Below are 9229 nucleotides of genomic sequence, written 5' to 3'. Positions count from 1 at the left end.
CACCAACAACAACAACCCTGAATTCATCCTTTTTTTCTCTCCAAGGGTCTAGTTTTTTGGTTTCCATGCTGCTTTTTCTGAAACACAATGCCGTTTTTCAAAGCACTGGAAGCTCAGGAAAAAAAGATGTACCTGTAATTTATTTCAATCCTTTCTCATTTCTGCTTTTTGTTCTCTAGACTCTCCTCTATTTCATTTCTTCCATTCTTCCTATATAATTACTGGCCATAAATCATAAGTGAAGATAAGTAAGGAAACAAGCAAGAATGGATTGGCTGGGGAGTGGCCCCATGCACTGGAGGAGGCAGTATTCAATTCCCCCATATAGACCACCAATCATAGATTGGAGCCACACCAGTATCATATAGCATTTTATTCCTGTACCAATGGAGACAGCTGGAAATAATAAAGACAAGAACATCATGCCAATATTCTTCAAGACAAGCCCCATAGAAATAAATAAGAGTTCTCAAAGCAAACATTGTAGCACTGTCTCAAGAAGCTCCCATTCTTAGACCAGCAGTCCCAGAATACAAAAAGGAAATACAGAAGGCCCTTGGTTTCTGCTGGGGTTTGGTTCCAGGATCCCTGGTGGATAAAAAAGTCAGTGGGTGCTTAAGTCTTATTAAATACAGTGGCATAGTAAAATGGTGTCCCTTATATAAAATGGCAAAATCAAGGTTTGCTGTTTGGGATTTATACATTTTTTTGATATTTTCAAACTGTGGACGCTTGAATCGGTGGGTTAAAAAAATGTGCATGTAGAGGTCTGCCTGTATTTAGCATTCATACTGTGCTTTCGTGCATCCAAATTGTTCCACATCAAGATACTTTTGAGTGGTGTCATCAGGTGACCTTTACTGATGAGGCAAAAGGCAGAGCATAGCTAAGTAGCAAGAAAACATGCTTTCCATGAAGAAAGTCTCACGTTCAATTCCTGGCATCTTTAGCACAAATACACAAATAAATTAATATTTTTTAAAAGTGTTTTAAAAAAAAAAAACAAGTAGTAAGTGCTGTGACTGACCTTACCTGGAAACCCATTGTCAGTCAGAGTTACATGGGGAAATGACATAAAACAACTAGCAAAATTTAAATTATACCTTGACATTACAATATCGTACACATACCTTCAGTGTGTTTACATAAGCACAGCTTCATGTTGTTGAAGTGAAAATTTGGTAAAATATGATTTTTTAAAGAAAAGTAAAAATAAAAAAATTAAAATTAAATTAAATGTTATTTTTGAGAAACCAAAAGGCAGGATGGCCGAATGTGCAGGAATTAGAGTGTGGATTTTAAAAAAAAATTCAACCGATGTCTGCAGAGACATAAGTGGGTTCAAAAACACTGATCAAAGAGAAACCACTGAGAACCATAAACTGCAGCCCTTAGGTCACTGCACAAACTCATGATTATATCCTTGCTCTTCAGAATGAAATGCCTAGTCAATGCTTGCTTCAGGAGCACAAAATATTGAAATTTGTTCCTCCAGCCATCATGCCGAAACCAAATTATCTTTTGTCCTAGACATTTGCCACCTTCCCTTACTGTTTTGTACCAAGGGTCTTGTGCAGCATTTTAAAAGCAGCTGTTACACACCATTAGAGAATGTATTTGTTAAAACATGAATATAAAAGGATTTGTGATTGAAGTACAGCTTTGATATACTTAATAGGATGTAAAACTGCCATCCCTTTCTCGATAGGAGATGCTTTATGTGCATTAGCAGTAATGTAATAATGCCCCTCTAGTTTGCAATTGGCCATTTTCAGGTTTCCCTCCTTTATTTCATTAATTATTTTACAATTTTCATTGTAACCCAAATGCATTAATGTCTTTCCTGGTTTGCAGATACTAAAAAAACCAAAGTGGGCATATCATTATGACAGCTGAGGTGTGCATAGCAGTTATTCCAAGGACTTTGTCACCACCACTACTATGCTGTTCCTTTCTTTAACTGGTTGAACTAAGTGAGGTGGTTGACAGGTTTTGCAGTCACAATCATCTTCACCACATTCTTTTGTGCAAACATATATTCACTGATTTAATGCTTCCTATCAGGCTGCTAATCAGACCACATTGAAACAAGTCTGTTTCAACTCAACCCTCAAGCCTGGATTGGCTTTTGGGAAAGATGACAGTTGATGCCTACAGTTGACTATCATGGGATTTTTTTTTAATGACTATAAATTTTCTTGTTGGTATTTTTTTTGTCATAGTTGGATGAAATTTGCAGCATTAGAAGTCTCTTGAAAAAAACCAGGTCTCTTAGAAGAGGATTAGGCCTGGTAAATAGCAAATAAATAGGTAGAAGGTTGTACTATATGCCTTTAGGTTTTTCCTTTTTAATAAGAGGAATTGAAAATAGTGTCTTTCCCTGAGCCTCAGTAATAGGCTATATTATTAATCTGGCAATAACCAAATTGTCATAGGCCATCATAAAACATGTCCAAATATTTTAGAGTGAACCTATCAGTTACTCAGCTCCATTCTCTGCCCCTCCATACATCAATAATTATCTGAACATTTTAGACAAAAAAAAGTTTCCTCTGGTACTAGACACTGGCCTTTCTGAAAGAATTTTCAATTAGGTTTCTGCTGGGTTCAGGTTTGTCTTTATCTAGCTTTAGAGGGAATCTCACTATGCTTAGGAAATATCCCACCTGATTCAAAGGGGCCACCTTCTGCTCAGTCTTTGACCAAATTTGAAAACTAAGCTTATAAACAGCAGAAAGATCTTGCTCCCTCCACTCACTTGATTCTTCATGACTTGTTAGTTGTAGTTCCACCCTCTGGCTACCAATTATTATTATTATTATTACTATTATCATTATAGTTTATTTTTATAGCGTTGTAGATGTGCTAGTTATGCCTAAGTGTAGCACAGTCTCAAAGTAATTTCCTCTTCCTCAGATGCCATGGTGGCACAGCAAGTCAGATGCTTCCATCTGGCTACCAGAGGCACCAGTTTGAAACTCCCAAAGCATTAGGTATGGTAATAATAATGAGCAGCCACCAAGCATTTAATAAAACTGCCTCTGGGGGAGAGCCAAACTTTGGCCTCCATCTCAATCTGAAATAGCGGCAACAGCTGCAGACTATATTGCTCGCCCCACTGAACATTTAAAATCATTACTTTATTCTGCTGATGCCCTGCTGTTAATGAAAGAGTCAAATGCTTCCCTCCTGAATGTGACGGATATTACTGTCGGAGCAGTTTGTTGTCTCTCTCCAGATAGAATTAATGGCTGGAAGGAGGAAGCTGCTTTTGAGGTGCTGCCCTTCAGCCCTGCTTGCCAGATGAAAATTTATGTGAGAGGCCACGGTGAGCTAAAAACTGAAATCAGCTCAAAAGGCTTCAAAAATCTGAACCCAATTATAAAACTAAATTACACCTGTTATGAGAAGAATGCCAGAGATACATACAAAGAATTATACGGATGGTGGGGCAGCTTCTGTCCTCTATTAAATCCACACTCCATCTCATTGGTTTACTATCAGGACAAACTAGACATGACATAGTATATCCATGAACAATAATTAGTCCAACATGGCTGCTCAGCTGGTCAGAGAACTGAGGCTCAGGGAAATAAAAATTAATTTATTTTCCTCTGTGCAGTTTCTTATTGCCTCTGTGAAGCTGCTAATTGGCTTCATGGAGGTGTGGAGGACATACATACATTACCCTAGTACCACTGTTGAAATGAGATCTGGCTACCATTCCAATCTGCTTCCACACATGGAATGTGGTAGGGACATTTGTTTATTCTATTTGAATTAGCTTCAGCTGCCAAGATGTGGCCAAACATCTACCTCTATATGCACCATTTTCACAGAAGCAGAGCATCAGCTTCCCAGAAATCAACATCTTCTTAAAAGCCTTTCCTGAAATATTTCTCTTGTCAGTCCAAAAGCTATCACTTGTTATGCCTGTAGATAACCCCGTGAAAACAATGGGGGTGCATTGCTGGCACCCATGGGAGATTTCTTCCCCAGTCAAATCACAGCATGAGGCAGGCAGGGCGAATTTTATTAGGATCACAGTGAAAGAAGGAAAGGATGGCTCTTACTCTTCAGATGTTATGCAGTCCCAATAAAAATTGTGATCTCTGGGCCTGTAATTAAATATCAGGGGGTGGGGAGCCAAGTGGCACAATTATCATCACATGCAGTTTGCCCAAGAGAGACCAACTATATCCAAACAACAAATAGCAGCATCTATGGTGTTTCTTCCCACCCATGCTGCAAAAAGATTATACTAATTAACACAAACAGTTCCAAAACATTTTAACAGCCTCAGGTTGATTAACTGTTATCATATTCCAAATATCCCTGTTCAATTAAATAGTAAACCTGAAGCCTGCCTCTGTAAGATGGTGCAGTGAGGACTGGATCTCATTCTTGCCCTGAATCTCTGATACTCTAGTTTATAAAATGAAAGCTCACTCAAATTTGCAAATTTGCAAACACTTTTGAACTCCACGAATGCTGCCTAGTTATGTATGCCACTGGAACTCTCAGGATATCATTGGATGAGGAGGCTGCCTCAGGCAGCAGATTGGGCTGTCATGGAAGGACAGGAAATTGTGAGTTGTTAATTCAATGTTACATTTTTACTGCCAGGGAAGAGCAGACATGTTTGTGGGATTTTCTACTTTAAGTGCTAAAATAATTCAGCTGGGCCTGAGTGCCAATCAATTTGACTTGATGTGTGTAGGATGAGGGAAGATATAAATCTGCATCTTGCATACAAAAATAAATAATTACAAAAGTTTTTGTTTGTTTGTTTGTTTGTTTGACTTACCCTTCTGAGTCAAATTACTAGCTTTGTTGGGGGTATGCTTTTCAGTGGTGATTGGCATGCTGTTCAGACTTATAATCTAACTTTGGGGATTCACATTTATCATCATCAGTGACCAAGTATGACCCTGAAAACCTACCTATTAATCCAGGCAGCAAACCAACTGAAATCTTGCTGGCAACAGCCACTATATTTCCTGATGAGTGGGTTAGCACCCTTCTCACTGAATATGGCATTTCATATTTTCATATTCGTTATCTAGTATCAGGCATGTTTTTAAGAGGTCATGGTTACCTTTGGAACACTAGGAAGTTTCACATGGGAAAGTCACTCTGGCCCATGGACATGTGGAAGACCTATATAATAATGCTTGCCCATAGGGAGATGTGGAATAGTTGCCCATAGGGAGACGTTGGGGAATACTTGCCCATAGGGAAACATCGGGGGAATGCTTGCCCATAGGGAGACATCGGGGGATGCTTGCCCATAGGGAGACATCGGAGGAGCCTTGCCCATAGGGAGAAGATCTTGGGGAATGCTTGCCCATAAGAGACATCGGGGAATGCTTGCCCATAGGGAAACATTGGGAAATATTTGCCCACAGGGAGACATTGGGGAATGCCTGCCCATAGGGCTTGCCCATAGGGAGACATTGGGGAAACATGCACTTTCTCTTTTTTTTCTTTTCCATTTAACCAGACTGAGCCACAGCAACACGTGGCCAGGTACTGCTAGTACTACAATAAATGCAGAATGGGTTTGCTGCTTACTACATCCTTCTCCAGGCTTTCTGCATATCTTCTCGCGATGGTGACTGAGCAAGCCCCATAGCTAAGCAATTAAAAACCATAACTCCACCTCACCAGGGACGTAGCCAGGATTTTGGGAAGGGGGGTCCAGACTAAGTGCCACCATTATAATGGGTCTTGGGTGCGGCGGGGCAACAGCATGCACCATTCATTTTATCTAATGGAAGGGGGGGTCCGGACCCCAAGAACCCCCCACCTTGGCTACGTCCCTGACCTCACCCAGGCTGGGCCCCTATTCACCCATACAGGGGGTGTTTCAAATCCAATTAATGTTTTGTCACTCCTGAATTAAAGCCATAAATTGCTCCAGAGTTCTTTTGTTAATTCCATGGGGAAACCATGAAGTCTTTGTTACATCGCAGGATAGCAGTACCCCTCGGTGCAAAACAAGATACAGATGTCCTCCCCACACATGAGCCAATTCACTGCTACAAACTGAGGCTCTATTCTGCAAACCAGAGCTCCACTATCTATATAGCCCTTAGACTCTGTCTGAGCCACTCTCCATCTTCTGTGAAATGCTGTCTTCAGGCAATTGTCACCCCTTCAAACTCTTGATTTCTCACTATCCAACCTTTTACTTCTTTCTTTCTGTTAGCATTATATGGTTCTTGAAGTTGCATTGGCTTTGTATGTTTGCATGCACCTTTGCATATTTCAAAATAATACTCTTCTATTAATTGAAAATTGAGTCTCTCTGGAGTTAGTACTGGTATACATAGGTGGAAAGAGCCCCTTAAGTTACCCACCTCTTGCAGGAGACTTTTTGAGCTAATAATGCCACCAAAATACCAAGGAGACACTGTCACTATTGGTGGGGGCCCCAAGTCCCCTAACCTTTTGGTATCTTGATGTATCAAGACATTCTTTCTCACTGAGCATTGAGTATTCTTCATATATTTGAGGAGGAAACCATTTTTTGTTCTGCTTTAGGCAGCAAAATTTCTGGGGATGGCCCTACAAATGCTGCTCGCATGATCCTGAACAGAAGCTGTGTTCTTTCCATACACAGAGTAGTCTGGACTATAGTCATTTGAGCCAAGTGGCTTCTAATGTGTAATTTTTCTTTCATGACAGGAAATAACAGTTTCATATTTGATTAGCTGCAGGATATTCCTTACATTTCTTCAAGGCTATGTTAATCCTTTTTATTGTACTGCATCCTTGTTCTAGTTTAGAATTGCTTTTGTAAGGAACAATCTCAGAATGCCATCTTTGCAAATGATCTGCAATTCAGCCTAATGATCTTTTTGCTATGGATGGGCCTTTTTCATATTGTGGTAATGATTCTTTTTGGTATGATAGTAATTTGCTCTATTCTCATCTGAACTATTTTAGGCAGTTAGAAGGAAATGACCTAATTAAGGACAGCAGTTTTCAAAAGAGTCAATGATGTTTTATAAGCTAGCTGAACATTAATTAGACATGTGCTTTACTCCTTGATCAGCAAATAATTTGGAGAAGTCAGCCAAGGTGTGTGTGTGTGTATGTATGGAGGTATGTGAGATGCCTCTTGATTGAATTTTAAGTAAGGGACAGACGAAATGGGGAAATCAGGGTCACTTTAATACTTAAAGATTATATGCTAATATTGTGGAGATGCAGAATAAACAAGACATTCACAAAGGAGAAAGCCTGACAATTGAATCCTATATATGTCTAACTCAGAAATGAGTTCCACTAGATTCAGTATGAAACTGTGTGCATGTGCAACCTTCTTTCAAAGGTATGTGGAGACATCCTATTCTAAAGTAAGGATGGGGAAAATATTCTTAATTATTCCTTCCCAGGTTGAAAAATAAAGTTCCTGACAGTGGGAAAATTCCATTGTAAGTAATAATAAAGCAATGAGAATTGTGCAGTTCCCCCTAACATTCAAATGTTCTCAAGCATTAAGTATGAATTGTTCTGTGCAGAAAAGGGGTGTTCTGCCCCCACCCCCCAAAAACAGAGTTTTATGTATAAAATGGTTATCCTGTGCAGCAAAATTGTGAAAAAAATCCAGGTTTTTCTGCATAGAATTCCTCCACAAGACATCAGGATATTTGACTATGGGAAGAATACTGGAGAGGAATATTTCTTTTCTCCTACTGTGGTAAAAAAATACTGTAATTGTACAGTATTTTTACAGACCTAAGAAATGTATTATTTAGAGATCAGCATTTTTGGACTAAGAAACACTTGGGAGAAAGGTGCATAATAAATTTCTAGGTCTTTAAAATATCATTGGTCTCATTGTTCTTTTTTCTATCTGATCCTAGCAGACTGGTCATGTATTTGCATCCCTATTCTAATGAACATATATCCCAATACCCTAGCTTCTTCTCCCTTGACATGTCTGCCTATTTCATACCTGCAAGTCAGAGCCAGACTACACATTACTTCACATCATCACAGGTAAGACATGCTTTTTTTATTATTTATTTGAAATAGCAGAAGCAGGGATACCTTCAACCATGATGTCCTTGTGGATACCATGTCCAGGATAGAGCAAGTGGAAGGCAAACTGTTTTGCATTGTTTCTGAGTTTTTCCCCAGCAGATCTTAGAAGATGGAAATTCTTGGTTAAGGGCTAGCTGGATGGTGCTTCTCGTTTCTAGTTCTCTTTAATATCTCTGTCAAGGTAGGCAAATTGCAGTCCAAGACATGAACTGCAACTCCCAGCTTTCCTTATGATTGACAACAATGCCTGGACTGATGGGAGTTCTGAATTCAACAACACCTAGAGACTCTCCCTTTGCTCATCCTTGATCTAAATGAAACTGCTGGGTGATGATGTATAGAGATTTGAACTACACCAGCTTCCAACATTCTGGTGCAATCTCATTTTGGCTCTTTCCATTTCCATTTTCCACTTCCATTTACAGAGGAGGAGGAGCACAGGGAAGAAAGAGTCTGTTCCACTTTAAAGTGTAAGGTCCAAAACACATTATAGAATAATCCAGTCTAAGACTGCTTTGACTACCCTGGCTCAGTGCTAGGGAATTCTGGGAATGGTAGTTTTGTGAGACATTTAGCCTTGTTTGTCAGAGAACTCTGGTGCCACAATAAACTACAATCCCCAGGATTCCCTAGCACTGAGCCAGGACAGTTAAAGTGGTATCAAACTGTATTATTTCTGCAGTGTGTTTTGGACCTAAGAAATTTATTATTTAGCTAGAAGCTTTTATGGACTCAGAAACACTTGGGGGGTGCATAATAAATTTTTTGGTCTTTAAAATGCCATTGGTCTCTTTGTTCTTTTTTCTATCTGATCCTAGCAGACTGGTAAAAATTCTAAACATGTTTCAGAGAGCTGTAATGGGCTCATTGAGGAACATACTGAACCTTAACTCAAACAAGTTAAAATACAGTTTAGAAGGCATATAACAGATACCAGGGGATGCGTTCAATCATTTATTTTATTTTTATTTTTTATTTTTAGTGTGGTTGCCCTACTACTAAAGTCTTTGCTTTTTTTGTCTGGGTATGTTTGTGGACTCATCTTCACCAGGTAACACCAGAATAAAAAAAGAGCTTATTCACCATCTTTGACTGCTTCTCCAAGCTTTATCTATCCAGGGAAATCCATGGCTTATTCACACATAGGCCCGTTACAGACTGCCCAAAAGGGGCG

Source organism: Sceloporus occidentalis, unplaced genomic scaffold (genome assembly GCF_023333645.1).
Source record: "Sceloporus occidentalis isolate IW3139 unplaced genomic scaffold, rSceOcc1.0.p SCAF_7, whole genome shotgun sequence".
NCBI classification, from domain to species: Eukaryota; Metazoa; Chordata; class Lepidosauria; order Squamata; family Phrynosomatidae; genus Sceloporus; species Sceloporus occidentalis.
The sequence above is the reverse complement of the archived record's forward strand: the minus strand, read 5'-3'. Positions refer to the sequence as shown.